Genomic DNA, 20,276 nt, shown 5'->3' with positions numbered 1-20,276 from the left:
ATAAGATAAAATTAAAATCATTTAAGGCAACTGTAAATCTAATTTTTATTTTATGTATACTTAAAAAATGTAATAACATCACTTAAATATGTTTGTGTAATCTGTTACAAAATAATTGTTGAGTTCTGTGAACTTATTAGGGTTTACAGTGCAGAACATGTGGGTGTGGGACGCCCGGGTAGCTCAGTTGGTGCATGTCATTCCCTCTCTCTCTTCCCTTACATGTCTTCAGCTGTTCTATATAAATAAAGACCCAAAATGGACAAAAAAATAATCTTTAAAAAAAAAAGAATGTATAGGTATGGTCCCCTACCATGCCACAGTTTCTCCAGCAAATGTTGGGAGCAGGCACGGCGTCATGGGTGGGCCTGACGGGCCTAGGCCCACCCACTTTTCAACAGGCCCACCCACAAATTTTCATTAAAAAAAAAAGAAAATAAAATGTTTAATTATAAAGAATTATTAAAAAGTGGCAAATTATCTCGTAATTTGTGCAAAATTAGTCTAAATCTTAAGTAGTTTTTAACTTAATTTAAAAAAAAGTTGTTTGTCTATTAAGTGACAGTGATCTGCGCAACATTTCCAAAAGCGCTACTGCCAGCTTAGTGAACTGAACACTCGATTCCACAGTGACACCTCTGGCATCTGCAGCAGTCCTGATGTCCCCTAGTCTTCATACAAATGACACCATCGCTTGGCCACTCTCAACGATGCAGGGAAGCGCTTCAACATAACCGTGTCAGAGTCGGAGCTCGCAGTGTTTGTGAAACTCATAGAGAGGACGAAAAAAAGAGGAGAACATCTCAAAAGTCTTGTTGAAGTGATGGACATATGCAATGAGAACGTTTTCCCAAATATCCATGCTTTCCTAAAAGCTCTGAGAACACTGCCGAAGACGTCCTGTACACTTTTCCAGTGCAATCAGATTAAAACACCAAACAGGAGCACCATGCTTACGTCTCGCCTTATGTCTCTGTGTCTGTTGACATAAGAGAGCTTACAGTAACTCTTGACTTTGATGATATCATCGACATTTTAAAGAGCAAACCCCGCCGACTACTGCTGTAATTTGTGTCAGTGTGTGTGTGTGTGTGTGTGTGCGAGGCGACCTAAAAACATGCGATGAATCCGTAGGCTACATGTTGAAAGTTAGTAACATAGCAGAGAGAAAAAGAGGAAATGAGTCGTTCCTTGTTCGCCTCTTCTAGGCCTATTTTAGCGAGTTTAATTGTGTACCACGAGAGGATAAGAGTATGTGAAGGCTACTCTGTCTGTATTGAGATATATTAAAATAATCGATTCATAACCCGTTACAAATCTACAGGAGCATTTATATTTCTACATTAGCTTGTTACTGTTCTTTTTCCCTCCTGGGTTCCCCTTGTTATCGGCGCTGTGTCTGTTGTTAATGTTATTTATTTCCTTTTGTTAAATATGGTTATAACATGAATCACACTAAAGTAACAGTTTGTCTCTTTCGGAAATAACTTGAGTCTCGTTTTACACAACAGACGACGTCAATGAACAAGTCCTGTGCCCGAGTATTGAATGAAACTGTCGAGAGGTGTTGTTGATCTGTAGTGTTGAAAACTTAAAAACAATTAAACAGAATTGTGAAATCTTCGGCCTCCTGTTATACGAGCAGAACTAAATTATGTTTTGGGGAAATATTAAATGCCTGACCACTGTTCGCGTCTTAGGTCTATGGAGCTTTGCGTAATAGCGCAGCCAGGTACGGTGCGTAATGGAGATTCCAAAGCGCTCCTCTCTGGGCAGAACCAAGGAGAGCGGTCCGATAGGGTCGTCCTATACAACCAAACGTTTGTACAATGTTTTTTTACAACATATTTAAAGAGCATCAAGCTATTGAAATCTCTATTATGTTACCACAGATATATAACAGTATATTAGTCATTTGTATTAGGTTAAACAGGGATTTGATATCATGTTTTAATTTAAGGCCCACCCAAAATTGGTCTGGCCCATCCAAAACTGAAATCCTGGCGCCGTGCCTGCTGTGTTGGTTGTTTCTTTACCGCTGTAAAGATCGCTGCATGTTGTTATTAACAAGGTAAGATTGTCTGTCTTTATTTCCGTCTTTGTGCTTACAAAGTGTTTTACTTTGTAACAATTTTTATTTAAGTAGCGTTTTCCTTCTTAGAGATTCATTTTTCCATTTGTATAGGCAGTGCAAAGTGAATTTTTTTTTTTTAGATTATTATTTTTTTTTTTTTCCTTTATTAGGCAGAGACAGTGGACAAATATGTAAGGGGGAGAGAGAGAGATGGGGGACGACGTGCAGCAAAGGGCCACAGGCTGAATCTGAATCCGGGCCGCTGTAGGACTCAGCCAACATGGGGCGAGCGCTCTTACAGGGTGAGCTAGAGGTCGCCCCGCAAAGTGAACATTGATAGTAAGCCTATGCTATGTTTGAGTTAGTTGACCGAGCGCCATGTTTCTATACGTGCTGTGGTTACCATCGGGCTCTGTTGTTGTTTGGAGTTGTCATTGGTGTAACTCACGCTGTTTTATACGGGTAATTTAATGCGCAAAATAGGACAATGATGGCAATTGAAGAAGGGAAGTTTATATAATTGTGTGGTTGGATTAATTCTTTTGATGTTTCTGTGAATTTAAATGTATATACAAGGTTATTTGCTAATGTGTGTTTATGTTTGTGAATAAAACTTTTTCACATAATGTTATTTTATGGGTCTTTTAATGGTAATATATTTAATTCTAATCTAATTTAGTTGTAGTAGCCAATAATCTGTAACAAAAATATACATAGATTTTTGGAGTGTTTTCTAGCTTGGGTTCTTGTCTGTATATTATCTTGAACTGTCCCATGGACCCTAAAATGAAGGTTTGAGTCGGCCGTCTGGAGGAGCTCCTGGTTAACCGGGCAACGGTTTTCAAACTAGAAGTCTGCCATATGAAGAAAACACGCCAGCTTCAGCAAGACAATTACAACGAGATGGCCGCAAAGTATGAGGCAGAGAAAGAAAAAGTCTCAGATCAAAACGTCCAGGTGGCAGAGGCGAAAGTCCTGCTGTCTGAGGTCCTGGGGAAGGTGAACCAGGCAGAGCAACAAATCCTCCAGAGGGACACTGAAATCCTGGATCTCAGGTGGAGGAACGGCAGTCTCGCTCAGACGCTCACGGAGAAAATATTCGAGCTGAACAGCAAAGCAGCTGAACTCCAACAGAGCAAGAAAACCTGGTCAGCAAAATGCATCGCTCTAGAGGACAGGTTCACAAAGGACTTGGCCGAGAAAGAAGAGAGCTGGCGGACCAGATTTAAAGATTTGCAGACGATGTGCAACTCTCTGCAAGAGAACCTCAAGACGTAGCAGGCCGAGAACAAAGACTGGCAGAAGAAAGCAGAACAGATGGAGGACGAGAAGAAGGAACTGCAAGAAAAGTTCACAACAGACCTGGCTGAGAAACAACGGAGCTGGGAGATTAAGAACAAACAGATGGAGGACGGGAAGAAGGAACTGGATAACCTCTGTCTGAAATTGAATGAGAAGAGAATAGGTTTCTTTTTTTGCAAGAGGGCCGGTGACAGACAGGAAGAGTCGGAGAAACTGAAAAACAAAATGATCCAGAAGGAAATGAAAAAGACAGAGAAGATGGAGAAAGCCGAGAAGAAAAAGAAAGAAGTAAAGGCGGCTAAAGAATGGAAGGAGAAGGTGGAGGAGGAAGTTTAACAAAGCCAAGGAAGAACAACTGCACGTGATGTGTAGAATACGATGCTGTATCATTACTTCAGTCCTCTCCACCCCGCCACCCCCCCAAGATTTGCACTTCAGACTCATTGGAAACTATTAATTGAATCAACATTATTTTGATGTTTCACATCAAAATGTTGAGAACAAACTCAGCTTTCCGTACAGTGATGCCCACATTCTATTCTATAGCAATGTATAACGAGATGTTTTGGCGCTAAAGTTGAAGTTTGCTTTTTGAGATTCCTCAAATCTCTTTTGTAAAAAAAACTACTTATGACGTGGGGCGGCCTCTTAAGTACTCACTTTCCGTATGTAAGTAGAAGTACAGATACTTGTGTTAAAAAATACTCTGGTAAAAGTGGAAGCACTGATTAAACTTTACTCAAGTAAAAGTAACAAAGTACAGTCTTGGAAATTTACTTAAGTATAACAGTAAAAGTAGCCTTAGAATGGCCATTTTTTATGCAAAGCTACCTGAAGCACACAAATGTTACTAGAGAGCACGCTGAGGAACTTCAGTGGAAATGGAGGACACTTCTTTATATGGCAAAGGCTACATTTTAAATGGATGTCTACCAATAGGCCTAAAACATAACATATATGATTATAATGACAGAAACTCCAGGTTAATAAGATTTTGATTCATTAGCAAGATGTGAATTCAGTTGTGATTCTGTGAGAATTCACAGATCCAGTTCCTATTTTAATCTTTCCCTTCACATTTAAATGAGTCTACGTGTATGTGTGTGTGCTCAAATATGGCTTCTTAAAATAATAATAATATTTAAAAATAAAATAAAGGGTTAAATATGAATGACTAAACAGACATTAATGGAGAAGTTCCAAGGCACATTGGACAGGAGTCTTTCTTGAGGCCTACTGTCTCAAACATCTCTCTCAGATAAGGTTGAGGATGATGGGAATGTCTTGCTGACTCTCTGCCGGATCTCTGTTTTCTTCATTTTCAATCATGTCGCCCTCCATGCTACTATGTACTAACTTTAGCGCCCTCCATACCACTAACTGTACGTACACACCGCCACCGACTTGAGCTACAAAAAAGCTCTGGCCGCTCCGCCAAAAATGCTTGTCAAAAAGTACGGGGAAGCTTTGTGACGCTTTAGCCGCTCTGACGTGGCGGCGCTCTCTGTCCGACCGGCGGAAGCACACGCTGACATGGCCAATACACTGACACTAGAAACCTTTATATATTACATATATAATGACAGAAGTTGTATTGTTAATTGGTCACAGCGGGGTCTGATAGCAGTTAGCTCGCTCGTTAGCCGCTGAGCCATAGCGGCGTGCAGGCAGAGCGAGCAGCCGCCGGATTAAACCGTGCAGGACTTCACTGTGAGCGGATGTGACCGGCAGGTAACGTTAACTTGTCCCTATGCACAAACAACGTTATATTATAAACGATAGGTAACCTAGCAACGGCGATTATGAGCTTGTCCTCAGAATTAATGTTTTGGTAGGAACGAAAGTTTACATCGTATGTTTCTCCGGGATCAGCCAGCGATTGGCGGCTGGCGCTAGCCGCTGCTTGCCGCTGAACCGCGTCATAGCTCATTACCCTAAAGTTGATTCTGATTGACCATTGAATATGGTATTGATGACGTAAAAAATAATAACGATAACTCCAGTGAAATGATGTGAAAGTTGATGACTTAGATTAGATTAAAGCTGATTCTGGTTTCCAACTTTGCCCCGGGTGTGTCTGTTAAAACAGACAGAGACGACTTCTCTCTAGCTAAGTTTCCATCCACTTGTCAATTGAATTCCAGAATCTGAAAAAAAAAGAACTCATGCGAATGAAGCTGTGAAACTGTTGATGCTTCATTAAGATCAACGTGCAACCTAGCCAACAGGTTAAGAAAACACCAAAACCACTAGCTAACTTACTTTAAATGTGAAGAACTATAGACCAACAACAGGCTTAAGTGAACTGACAACATGAGTTATACAACTTACAGTTCTCAAAAAGGCACACACACAATCTCAGCTTATTATCCTCCGGACGGCTCTTTTTCTTTTGTCACTTTTTTACTCCGTGTGGCGCCCGGTCGCGGTGTGAGGCGCGTGTCCGCACTGTTCTCCGACATGACAACCTCTTGTACAAAACTAAAGTAACAAGCCAATTTTGTAAAATGTAAGGAGTAGAAAGTACCGATATTTGTGTTAAAATGTAAGGAGTAAAAGTAAAAAGTCGCCACAAAATAGTACAGTAAAAATATCAAAAAAATGTACTTGAGTACAGTAACGAAGTATTTGTACTTTGTTACATCCCATCTCTTATTACAATAGACTTATAGCTAGCTACCTACCTACGTTAGCCACGTTAGCTCTATTAGCCTTAGTTAACTAACTTGACGTTAGCTACATAACAACGAGAGGTAACGCACTCCGTTTCAGTCAGAGCTCAGCTGACTTTGTTATTTGCTGAGAAAATTTTAAATATACGTTACAAACATTCATGTTGTGTTGCAAAGAAAATATGTTAGCATGCTAACAACGTCAATCAGCTGGCAAACAAACTTACTGTTAGTGCGGGCAAGAAGTCCTTCAATGATGAAAAATTTGAAAATAGTGCTGATATCTCTCTCTTTCTCTCTATCTCTCTGTATCTCTCTCTGTAGGTTTTTAACATTATTCTCCCCGAGTAGCAAAAGCACTCACAGTTGAAGAATAAAGCACGGTTTAACCGAATACTCAGGCATTTATTCGACGCGCCGCGCCTTTGAAAAATTCAATTCAACCAATCGCGAGCATTATTTTGCCTGACAGAAAACCACATAGAACAGGCAGCCAGAGCCAGCGGTGCTCAGAGAGGTTTTAGAAGCCGTGTTTTACGATGCTAAAATCACTGATTATTTACATGGAGTCTGGTGGGTTTAGCGAACGCAATTTCGCGGACTTTTATGTTTTAAAAAGGATCTTAATCTTTAACAGAAAGGTCAACCTCCTTAGAAATCCTTTCCATAATGTTGTCAGACACTTAGAATATTAATCTGAGTCTGTCAGCAGCAAAACAAGCACTTTATGAACGTAAATACAAGCTGGACTATTATCCTATTAACTTACATTGCAGCGATCTCGTTTAATACTGCATCAATGTCAAAGGAAAATATGTCCTCAGTAGTTTTTGTTGTATCTGATTCTCAAGGAGCTGTTGCAGAAACAAGCCTTGAGCAGTAAAGCAAAAGCTGTCAGTAGTTCAGTAAACATTACAACATTATGAAATATTGAGACTTTCTATCTTGAAATATTAGGACTTTATCTTGATATATTAGGACTTTTTATCTTGAAGTATAAGGATGGATTTTTTTATCTTGAAATATTAGGACTTTCTATTTTGAGGTGGAGTGGAGTGGAGTAAGAAGTAGCAGCAGGGGGGGGGGTCTAGGATCATACCTTGGGGGGCTCAGCCCCTAATAAGAACAGCTCTAGGTCTAGTGTCCCCGTTTTAAGTTTTACAAAAATAAAAACATTACTTGGTTTGGAGGTAAATACACTTCTGAGCTGAAAATGTCCCCGGATTTTGTCTGAGAAATCTGGTCTCCTTACACTAATATAATATTTGACCATCTTTGAATTTCATTTCTTTTCTTTTTTTCTTCTTTTTTAAATCTAATTCAGTGCATTTTTCTGCTGCTGCTGTCAATCACCTGGCACCTTAAAAAAGAGAAAAAGAGAAGTTGATTCGTTACCGTGATCGGGAGACAGCGCCCCCATAATCCCTTTTGTGGAGAAAAATTGAATTACTCCATTCTTTCATTTGGACTGGTGGAGCGAACAGAAGTAATGTTGTCTAGGTATTGCATTTGTAACAAATGTTTTTTTTTTACATTCTGGTGTTAAACATATGGCTTAGCATTTGCTGGTATAATTGCAGACTTTCAGACAGACCATTATAGATAGCCTATAGGCCTATATACATATTTTTTATACATCAAGGTTAGTTCATTAGCTAGCTAATCCAAAAAGCACAGGGGAGATTAGCATAATTGCTTTGAAAGTAGGCAATTTAGTGACTAGTTGGATGCCGTTCTGGTTCTAATTGTGATGTGCCTTGATTAGGCTAAATATTACTGTAAATGTTGCATGCTGAAATGTATGATTTTTATTTTTTGCTCAATTTGTTCAGATGGCATCACCGATGAGACTGCCGTCCGTTCAGGACCCAGATGTAGAGAGGGCGCGGCAGGCCCTGCAGCTTTGTGCAGTAGGTTGAATGGTTTTTGTGTGCTTTGATTCTTAATAATGTCTGCATGCCATGTCAGCTGCGTGGCGTGACCGTTTTATTTCGGCTCCCATGTTAATTGCTTGTACACGTCCTGCGTGACACATGCATTCTAGAAATAGCAACAATTCAACATTTTGCAGTACAGTGAAAAGGTTCACAAATAATTACAATTGACATAATAGTCTCTTTCAGTCAATTTACTTAGTACTTTTTCAAGAAAAATAAAAGTTAATTGAATCCCATCTTTTACTTATATTGCTGTCATGTAACACAGATAATGTAATAACACAGGTACACAGAAGCCTGACGTAAACCACACATTTTAATTATCATAACTCAATTATCATAACATTTTAAATAACAATACAAATATAATCACTTATATAAATGCATTTTTGCATGTCTAAACAAGAGGCATATAATAAGATATGTGAAATGTAGTAGCAGTGATATATACTGGTAATAGTAAGAATAATAAAAATATTCAACATATAAAAGACTAGTAAGTATAAGTATGTGCAGGCTAAATAGTATGAAGAGCAATAGAATATGGCTATGTATAGAGCTATCTCACCAGGTCTCTAAAAGTTAATTTACAATTAAAAAAATAGGACATAACATAATTACAAGTAAGCCTCAATATAGCAAAAATATTTTAAGTTTAAAGAATAAGGAATTGGATGGATCCCCTTATTTGTTTTAACATCAGTACTTTGATAATGAAATATTATAAAGATAATAAATCTGATTAAACCATAAAACAAACAAAATATAAACACATCCAACAATGAAAAATATAATTAATTCAATAAATTGTTCCATGTGTCAATCTTAAATGTATAAAGTGCTAGACCATGCAGTTGGATGACAATCTTTTTTTTTGGAATTGCAGTACGCATGCAACGACCCGGCTGTTCCCCGGCACACCCTGTTCCCCCAGGTTATGGAGGCCACAACTGGGGTCATGACAGTGGTGTGCCGGGAACACCGGCAAAGGAAGGCAGCAGAAAGCCAACAGAAATGGCTGCGTAGGAGGCTGGAGAGCCTCCAAAGGGACAAGAACCAAGCGGAAACAAAGGTGCAACAACTCCAGCAGGAGTTTAATAGAGATGGTAAGTTTTTAGTTGCGCTGCATATTGTCACAGCTACGACTGTGATAGTATGGGTGTACAGTACTATCTGTTCAAAAAAAAACTAGAGTAATGTAAGTGGGTGGCCAGACCAATAACAAAAAAATAAGATAAAATAGACCATTAATACCACACTGGGAAAACATCCCTTGTTACAGTTGCTCAAAACAAAATCACGCACATCAAAATAATAATATGTAAAGTATTAGAATACTTTTTTATTTAACCAGGTAGACCACTGTGAACGGTTTCTCATTTGCAGAGGCGACCTGGTTAAGGAAAATAGGAGAGTGCAAGACAACATATTATTTCACATACAATAAAATCCAATACTACAGATTACAATAGGACTCGTAAAGTAGAGATTTATATGGTATTACAAGGCCAGCGCAAAGTGAAGTGTAAGAAAGTCAATGGATATGGAAAAGTTATAAAGTAATAACAGAATAAACATAAATAGACAATCAATATCACTAGTGACATACTACACTGTAGTAAGAGTCAGCGTACAGTACATGTGCATTGTGGTCTGTAATTCATAAATAAACATGCATTTTCCTACATTTTCTAAAGTGATAGCTCATGTTACATGACTGTTACTCTTTTAATAAAAGGATAGGCTATTATGCTCTGCGGCTCAAAATCAACTTAACAAACGTGACTAGCAGCAATACAGACATTTACCGTCCAGGAACTGACATTATAAACACCACTATACAGGATCTGGAACTCATCGACAATTTAGCACATGTAGGGTGTGAAATATGTTTTGTTAATAGGGTTATTAGAAGATTATTTTGATACACAAAGCATACTTTTATATTGATTTTTTTTGAAGATGCAGCAATGGAGGCAGAGCCGAGAGAGGAGGCAGAGCCGGGAGAGGAGTGAGACCTGGTGGACAGCTACATTTGTTTTGCTTTTCTATTTTGTTTTTCACTTCTTTTTTTTTTTTAAATAAAGGTTTTATTGATAATGAGTTTCACACGGTATTGTTTTGATTGAAGTTGAGGTTTCCCAAACCTAGCATCACACAATGTTTCAAATTAACTACAAACCTTTTTCTTAGAGAAAATACAAACACTACAGCCTTTTTTATATTTTATTTATTAACAAATAAAATTACAACCATTCAGACATTGCAATTCAAAACATGAAGTTATAGTAAGGGAACGCTTATCATTATTAAGGGAATGCTTATTCACGCGGTCACGCGTGAATGCAAGGAACGGCGTCCGCCAGTAACCTCGACACGCGCAGGTTAGCGAGGGCCCGTCCATCACTGCTTGCAGTTTTTATTTTATTTTATTTCCTTTTCTTTTATTATTAATTATTCATATTTTTATTCACATTTATGTTTCAATGAGGGTGTGTTTTGTTTGTTAAAATGATGTCCGTTCCCTTCCTCTGTCTGTGTTGGTGCTCTAACCTGCAGCTGATTTCTGAGGTCTATGGTTACCTGGTCCTCAGATCTCTGCAGGGCAAATCCAGACAGCTAGCAAGACTATCTGTCCAATCGGAGTATACTGTTGCAGTTATATATACACAGTCAGATAAAGCTTGCTCACAAGCAGCATGTGTCCATCCATCGACTGTACATATACTGATGGACAGAGTATCCGGTTCAGCAAAGTGCTGCACATGCGGAAGTAACTTAAAGCTGCATTCTATCTGAATTCCTGCAGAGGACGACACTTGGGGTTGCAAAAAGAGGTCGGTTTCTATAGACGTCCGTGGAGAAATGACCCACTTCTCACTTGATTTGTTACCCCCAGTAAGCATCTTCATGATGAGTTTATGGTCTCAATCGCCAGTTCTCACTCTTCTGCAACACAAAATAATGATCATTTTTTAAACTACGGTTTTGTTGATTTTAAAATCAGCGATAATGCAGGAGGTGTTTTAAGGCGTGGCTACGTGATTGACAGTTCTCGGCCTGTCAATCATGACAGAGTGTTTAGCAAGACACTCAAACAAATCGGCTGTAAAATTTTCCGTTAAGTAACAATACTTTTGTTTTAGTAGGCCTACTGTTTTCGTTAGCCAACGTTAGCATCTCATTTAATATCAGTTAGCTAGCTAGCTAGATTGGGTCTTGATAACCAAGCTAGCGGGCTAACTAGTGTTAATAATGTTATGCAGACCGTAAACGTATTAAAATATTTTAATGTTACAGTCGAATGCAGTAGGTATGCATAAGCGTTCGCCGGTTATCTGTTTATAACCATATGTGATGTCATTGCTAATTGATGGGCATGTAATAGTAATATTATCTTAAAATCAAAGCCTGATATAGCTAACGTTATAGAGCAAATTCATAAACCCTATTCATACATGATTATAATCATTTTGGGACCACGTGTGATTTAGAAATAACTCCTCACATCTAAGTTTTGTGTGGCGCATTCTCACAGGACCAGCGGAGAGACTGCCTTTACTTGAATGGGCAACGTTACCCAGAGGTGCCCGAAGGACAGGCACATAACCATCCCCGCCGCCAGAAAGTCTGTTTTATTGTAAATTTACATAACTGTTCTATCTTGGAAAATCTTCAGTTGTGCAACAATATTGTATAAAGCACCAGGTTCAATATTAAGAGTGTCACTATGTAAGATATTTTCATTTCAACTGAAGCATAGATTCATGTACAATCCTGAGATTGTACATGAATGTATGGGTTCCAGCTGCCTCTAAACTACCACAATCAACCTCTGCTTTATGTACCGGGTGAGTCCTCCACTCTGCATCAGATCACAGTCAAGACGACCACAGTTAGTCTCGCTCATGACAAACCTTGCTATCTGTTGACTTATTTGTGCATTTGCCTCTTATTATCCTTTCTCTTGTGCCTCAGCTGCCATTGGAACCTGAGTCCTGCTTCAATCCTGCCATCCACTGGACCCCCCCACCACTAGCCGGCTTCCTGTCTTCCTTTGAAGGACTTGCGCCTTCCTGGAAACCACCGGACCTGTTCACCCTGTTCAAACCTGAACGTGCTTTTCCCCCTCGGAAACCTAGACTTGACACTTGAGTACTTTAAATAAACCTGTTAATTCACACTCCTGTCTCTGTGTTCTGTCTGCATTTGGGTTCTGTTCCTAGTAGTTACCACTTCAGAAGTACAGTAAGTACATAATTTATATGTTGGATGTTTATTTTATTATATTTAAACTGTTTGAATTTGATATTGACATTGCATGTCCTTGTATGGTTTGGTTTTACTCTAAAAAAAAGGTCAGTGCATTTGAATTAATCATCAGATTGAATCATTAGATTGAATAAGTTTTTTTTCCTTTGCAATTTGTGATCAAACTTGTTATGAATTTACAATAACCCTACACAAATTAAACAGCACCTAGTGCATTTTCAATTACACTTGACTTAATTACAAATTCAATGTCTTCTTGTATGACTACAATACTGTATGTCCCTATAGTCACTACAGAAAAACGACAAATGTATTTCCAGAAAGACCTTTTATTGCACATTGAAATGTGCAGTAACTTAAAGAATTACATAACCCACAAACACTGGCAATATTTCTAAGTTTCTGTTGAAAATTGAATTAAATAGTGTAGTTCACCTTTTACAATCCAATGTAAATTCCACACATAAAACACTGCTGTGGGTTAAGGTAAAGGCAAACTTGCCATCATGGCTCTCAGCAATCCTATTTCTGAAAGAAAGAATCTCAATTTCCGTTTGAGTCCCTTATGTTAAATATCTATGCACACTAGCATGCAACTGTACTTTATTAATTATCTAGGAGAATACACATGAATCAACAACAGTCCGTTGATCTTTAGTGTAACTGCAAGTTAGTTAAATGAGCTTTTTCTGTTAACAGTAGCTCTTAACAGCATGTCAAGGCTAAATGCGCCTAAAAAAAAAAACTAAAGACTGACGGGGAAAACAGTAGCACGGCATTATTGGTGCATGATGGTTATTACAGTTAGCTAAATGAAAATTAAACTTTGATTGGCAGAAAATGAACGTTAGCATGTTTTACCATAGCTAGCAAAAGTGGCAAGCTAACGTTACAGACCATTTACATGGTAACTTCAGATACATTTACTTTACAATGGGACTCCTCTTATTTGTAATAACTATGGGATTAAGATATACTTGAAACCTAGCAAAGCTACATCTTACCTTGAATTATGTAGGCTAGCTTTCAGCAGCAGTTGCATCCACATTGGCGGTGAAAGTGGTTAGCTGAAGTAACGGTTGAGCAGCATTGCTAACTCTCAGCTAACGTCAGTCAGATCCCGCCCATAGACTGTATATCCCACCCACCCGTCTGTGGCTCCTCCCTCACCTCCGCCCTCTCGTCTAAAATCATCACATCCACAACCAGGATGGCTGCACCCATAAACGCAAACTTGACGACTTATATCAGATCTCTACGAACCAATGGGTGACATCACGCATGCTCTGTACATTAATAGTAACGGTATATGGTGTAACCTTTATTGTTCATATGTCAAGCATTTAGGATGACATATCTTTCTCCACCTAGATTTTGGTTTAAGTAATTAGCCAGGGCCCCTCATCCAGTCTCCTGTAATCAAACAACATAAAACACTCCACGACCGGTTGCGGAAGCGCTATGCTATTGGCAGATGCCAAGCCAAATGCATACATGTTGATTCATAAACAATCTGCAGAGCAAGCAGTGTATCGATTGCATTTCTGGTTTAAATGACTGATAAATAATAATATCCACCAGACTCCATTGAGAAAAACAGTACTTTTGGTGTGTTTAGAGACAACATATGTTCACATGTAAATGAGTAAAGTATGTGTTTATTCCTACCAACACTAGAGTTGTGATGGTTAGAAAAGTGTAACAAAGACCAAAATCGGCTTTTCATAATTTCATTTGGTTTCTGTCTGCTTTGAATGAAGAATACGATGCGTTTATTTACATGGAGTCTGGTGGGTTTATCAATGCGAGCCTTGGCAAAGCAAACTGTACATGTATAAACCCCCCAGTTTTGCTAAAATTATAATTTTCGTTTTAATGGTAAAGTGTCTTATCCCTTCAGCGCTATACCTTTTTACAACCTATTTAAGACCTTTCTGTTTCCCAGAAAAGGCTATGACGTACCTAGCACTAAACCAACCAGACTCCATTTAAAAAACAGTACTTTTAGCGTGTATAAAGCCAACATATGTTCACGTGGAACTCTGTAAAAAATGTGTTGATTTTTACCAACACTAGAGTTGTGATGGATGGAAAAGTGTGATTTGGGAGAAACCGTGCTTGGTTTCAATTTTTAATTATGTTTCTACGTTAAAGTATGGCAATGCAGCGTGGCCTCAAAGAGGTGTTGTTTTGAGCTGTGTTGAGTGATAGCCCATTAAAGTCTATGAGTAATTTTGCACCGTTTTTTGCAGATTTTGCAGATTAGACATGTAATTTGTGTGCACGTGTTGGGAACGCTCCTTAACCTATAGTAGCCTACTAACGTTAGCTACTTCATGACAGCTAGCTACCGGTTAACAGTCAGCTAGCATGTCTATGCACTCTAACTTAGCTTAACGTTTTAAATCCCAAAATACTTAGTTACGTTGATTATTGTTAATTACTGTTAAAGTTGTTTATTGTGTAATGCAGCTTACAGTAGATGGCAGCTGATTAGACAACAACAATAATAGGTTTTCTAACGTAACTTTTCGATGTAATTAATTATGTTAACGTTAAAGAAAACATAAAATTAGTGCAAAAAATGCATCCCTTTCTCTATTTCCTTAAGACAGTGAATTAACTATAAACCAGCAGGAGTAACGGGGGGGCAGAGACAGAGCGCTTTCAGCAGCAGACCTAACAGTAAGTATCTCTTTGTCCCATAGTTATTACATAGAAGGAGTCACATTGTAAGTATGTAAATGTATCTGTAAGTTACCATGTAAAATTGTCTGTAACGTTTGATTACATTTTCGAGTATAATTCCACGGTTCCATTTCTTAATATTACTTTATTTTTTTTAAGTGGCAGGTTGCTATGCCATTTTTAGACTTTTATGCAATATAATCTGACCTTTGTTTGCAATGTACCCACTACATTGTTAAATGTAAAACAGTAACAACATAATGTAACAATAACTTATATCTTCAGTCAATCAAGTTAAAAGAAAAAGAAAAGCTTGCAAAAAATTATGAGAAAAGAGTCTTCGGACTGCAGTGTTAGGTAACTCTGACAGCTGCTAATGTGCAATGGTAAATACACAGAATATAGTACACACATAACAGACCTTGTAAACTGTGGCTTTTTTTGCGACAATGCAAACTTTGTCAATATAAATCAATGGAAATCCAAAATACTTCCAAAATGGCAACTTTGGTGAAAGCAGAGGGGGTTCAAGTTCTGTCTATGGGTCTCCTGCATCTGCACTCTGTTAACTGGCAAGACTTGTTTTTGTTTTTTTCCACTTGTCAAGCTGACCAGATGTGACACGGGGCGAGGCAGCATCAAAAAGTCCATTTGTTATATTCAAAATTTGAGACTGTAACTAAATTTCGGTCAATTTTGATTCAAAATAGAAATCGTGACACCCTGTGTGTTCAATCAAGGGCAAAGTCAAGGCAAAACAGTTGTGTGTGATGTATACTAATTACAAGTATGTAGAGTGCAGATGTGTACAGTAAGGTTAGACAGTAGTAGTAGTAGTATTTACTGCCAAACAAAGTGTATGGGAACACATTACAAAATACATGTGTGTGAACATACTGTTGAGTTCATAACAGGAATTTATTAAATTATCAAGATTTGTCTTTATTACTGTAATATAAAATTCATACATAGTCTGTCTGTATGTGTGTGGCTTTTTTCTAAACAAAACTTAGTTTACTTAGCTTACTTTAAGGTTACGGATGCTAAATTGTTATCTACAGTCAAGTTATGTGATGCATTATCAATTTTTAGTTATAGCATTACTATACTTACCAATCAATGACGTACAGCAGTACAAATGTTCTGTTAAGACAGTGACAAACTGAGTTATTGGGCTGAACGATATTGTTACATGATATATGTTACATATGCATATGTAACAGTCAGTGTGACAGAGCAACATATGTTTGTTTTTCAAGTGGCAATAGCTAGCTAAAGCACTAACATGTTGTTTTATAACAGTTAACAAAGGTACAATTAGCTAAAAACAGCTAACCATAATATGACCACGGTGCTACCATTAGCTAATATTAGCGCCGATGCTAACGCTAGCTAAGCACGCTAGCTAGCGTCGATGTTAACGCTAGCTAAGGTAGCATCGGCGCTAATATTAGGTAATGATAGCACCTTGGTTAATTTTATTATATACTAACATTAGCGCCGAAGGTAACGCCATACTAATATTAGCGCTAGCTAGCTATCGTTAGCATCGGCGCTAATATTAGCTAATGATAGCGAAGCATAATCTTCCAAGCTGTAACGTTTCGCCCTTTATTCGTGTTTGCATTCTGTATGAGGTAGAAAGCGACGCCAGCCATTTTTTTACAACACAACAGATGTATTTCAACCGTTCAAAAGCGTTATTAGATAACAGACAGGCTAGGCTACTTACTGTAGAAGGTTCTAGACCACAATGACGCCTCCTTCAAATCTGCGCTGTTACATTTCATGAGGCGTTCAGGGAAAGTCCAACATTCCAGTGCCGAGTGAGTGAGTGTGTGTGTGTGTGTGTGTGAGAGAGAGAGAGAGAGAGAGAGAGAGAGAGAGAGAGAGATGCTAAACTGGATGAAAATTTTATATCAGTAAGAAGTTGAAAAAGAATGGGTTTAACTAAGTTGAATAACACCACTAATGTAAAAACAAGGAATAAATTAAAAAATGCTTTTAATGCTAAAGCTAAACTGGGTTGCTGGTAAAAATGGGAATCAGATTTATTTCCCAGGTATGATGACACATACGAGGAATTTTGCTTTGGATCGTATATTGGTCACGATGCGCTCGTACATACAAAAACTAACCAAAAAACAAACAATATATACAACCTAATATTTACACACACACTCTAAACAGAAGAAGAATAAGTTCTAAGAAATCTTGCACCAATGATAAAAGCACTGATTATTTGCATGGAGTCTAGTGGCATTCGCGGAGTTTGCACTGCCTACTTTTCTCTGTCTCTCCCCTATTGGTTAAAACCTTTCTATATGACATAGTGGCAATTACTGTTCCAACAGCATTCATAAATATCTAAATATTATAAATACGATGAAAACATGTTGCAAACATTTTGACTTTTATTACATTTTCAAAAACAAAAAACTCCATACATACAAAACACAACAAGGCTTTACAACACATAACATCTCTCCCCCCCCCAACAAAATGTATTTATTCATCCCCCTTCACTACCTCGGCCTTAGCGACCCTCCTTCCCTTCACGTGTAGTTCAACATAAAATGGCAGCTTTACCATTGCACTCTGAAGAGGGACCCAAAGGTCCTCCTCAATGTGAAAAACCTTTTCCCCCTCAGTCAAAAGTTGGAGCATTCCTGCTTTACCCCCCATCTCATTGGTCCCTAACGCGCTCACGACAATCACATTGTCGGTCTCCTGTAGGGAAGAAATAAACCTTTTGTTCACCAGCATCTTTAAAACACATATTTTTGCAATTATGTAAGGACAGGATGATCACAATGGCTGAAATTAAATCTGACATTTTAATTTCACTATTATTTAAACAAGGTAAAAATCTTAAAACATTTTAAGCATACATATAAGAAGACTATAATAATAATAATAATAATAATACATAATGGCTCTTTACTGATTACAGATAATTATTTAAGTTTGTTAAATATTAATTATTTTATAAATTATAAAGAATGACTTTGTTGGATTTTAAGGCGTATACTGCTGCATGTTCATGTGTGTTTTTCATGTTTAGATTAACAATCAAATAATGTATAAAATCATAGAAACTTCATCCTAAAACCTACCTCACAAACTGTGAAGTTTGTGGACTGTACACGGCAGCCATACGAGGACTGGCGTCTTCTAAGGTGTGTCAGCCTGGCCTCGTCGCCTATATCAAAGGAGAACAGGGCTGCCTCTCGCCACAGAGTGATGGACACCCGTGCTTTGTCCTTTAAAAAACACGAGAAAAAACAGAAAGAAAAATATAAGAATTTCTTTGCTCCCATTTCCATGAATATTTCCTCTAAATAAAAACAAAAGTAACATTCAACTATATGAAGCTGTAGGCCGTGTCTTTTTCTCTGTCGTCCTGTAGCAGTACATGGTTCGGAAAAGGTTAATAATCATCGGTCCAAACACAAGCTGACATTAAATAGCTTACCTGCTCCAGCACCACCGTCTTCAATGGCACCGTCTCTTTTCCCACCTTTACCATTTTTACAGCAGAGATCTAAAAACAATACAATGTATCATTGTCAAATAGACATGTTGTACTAACAAGCCCATAATATAATTTTTTTTTCAAAACGTACCTCGACCACCTCTCCCTGTACTGTGAGGAACCCCTCTTTACGGTTTCCGTCCTTGACTCCAGTTAGTGTTGAGGTGGGGCGTAGAAGTTGTTCTGCTCTTGTGCGCAGCTCCTCGCTCACCTCCACCGGGGCCGACCTGAAGAACTGCGTTTCTTTTGTTATATTAATGGAAAATGGTGGGCCCTCACCCCGCAGGCTGTAGCCACGCATTATATAAGATCCGCCTTGGCTCACTCTTCCTGCGAAGGCCTCAAACAAGGTTATTTTAATCAGGCTGCACCCGTCACTGATGATGACAAGCCTGTTGAGTTTGGTTGTCAAGGCCTTGGCAACCCCACTCTCCTCATCAAAACCCCACGACACCACCCACCTCTCATCCCTCATCGCCACCACAGTGACGTGGAGTGGAGGAGGCCTCGAATAAGGGGTCTGTGGGCGCTCAGAAACAACCTTTTGAAGTGCCATTCTAAAATAAACACAAAGAGAGCTTAATTAGAAAACACACACACACAAAACCTCACCCCTGCATATTTTTTCCAATATGTATTTTAATTAATGCTGCCAAATTATCCGCAGACACTAAACATTAACAGCCTATAGACAACAATTTTCCCCTGCAGTCTAGTTAATTTGAGACAATGCTAGACTAAAGCCATAGCTAGTATCATGAACTTTCTTCATAAAAGGGCTTAAGGGCACAAAACATGGCTAACAGGCTACATATACTATTAGCCCTTATTTTAAGATAAAATAGTCTCTATAATAAATATCTTTAGGCTAATAATAAATTATTCCCTTAAGCTAAGAACAAAGTTAGCCTACACTGTAAACCTTTGATGTAAATTTACAGCTAAAATCTCACAGTATTTTACTGTTTTAATGGTATACAGTATCATACTGTAAGTGGCATTGCATTCTGGGAGAAAATAATAATATTACACCGCATTTCTGCAGAATGTTGCAGATTACAGATTTACTGTTAATCGCAGTGCATCTCGGGAAACTAAAGAAAAAAGCGGGGATTACACTTTGAAATCTTTCTTTTTCTTACCAGTCTATTTGAAGACACGCAGCTCATTTTGCTGTTGCTACTCTTTCCAAATTAGCTTTCAGGGCAGCAAATGTGTTTTATTAAGACAAAAGATTAGTAGCTAATAATTAGTGAGAAAATATTTAGCACATAACAGAACAGTTTTCACGGCAGAGTGTGTGTGTGTGTGGTGAGGGGGGGTGAGACGATGACAGGCTTGATGCATATCAGTCTCTGAGGAAAGCGCGTGGAAACGGACAGTAACTGCACCAAGAGGACGCCAGTCAGCGGATTTTTCAACATTTATGTAAGTTTGAAACTATTTTTGTTTGCCTGCATGCTTTGTTAAGACAGGGCTGCCAACTCTCACGCATTGGCCGTGAGACACACGCATTTGACTGGTTTCACACGCTCACACGCCACACCCCCGATTTCTCACGCTGAAGTGTCAACCCGGTCGGTCAAATTTATGAAAGATGAGTTTATCTATGTTTTTACCTGTTGAGCCACTTGTGATAGACTAGTTGTGCTTTCAGAGACTGTGAGGGGGTTCAAGAGCGCTCCCTGTCTGTGGAATTTTCAAATTGTCGCAAAATGAGAACATTTTTTTCACGAGCCATCCCAGGTGCATTTCCCCGGCTTCAGGTATGTGCTCTGAGTATTACAGACCCGTCC

The sequence above is a fragment of the Etheostoma spectabile genome, unplaced genomic scaffold (assembly GCF_008692095.1).
Source record: "Etheostoma spectabile isolate EspeVRDwgs_2016 unplaced genomic scaffold, UIUC_Espe_1.0 scaffold00019194, whole genome shotgun sequence".
Classification (NCBI taxonomy): Eukaryota; Metazoa; Chordata; class Actinopteri; order Perciformes; family Percidae; genus Etheostoma; species Etheostoma spectabile.
The sequence above is the reverse complement of the archived record's forward strand: the minus strand, read 5'-3'. Positions refer to the sequence as shown.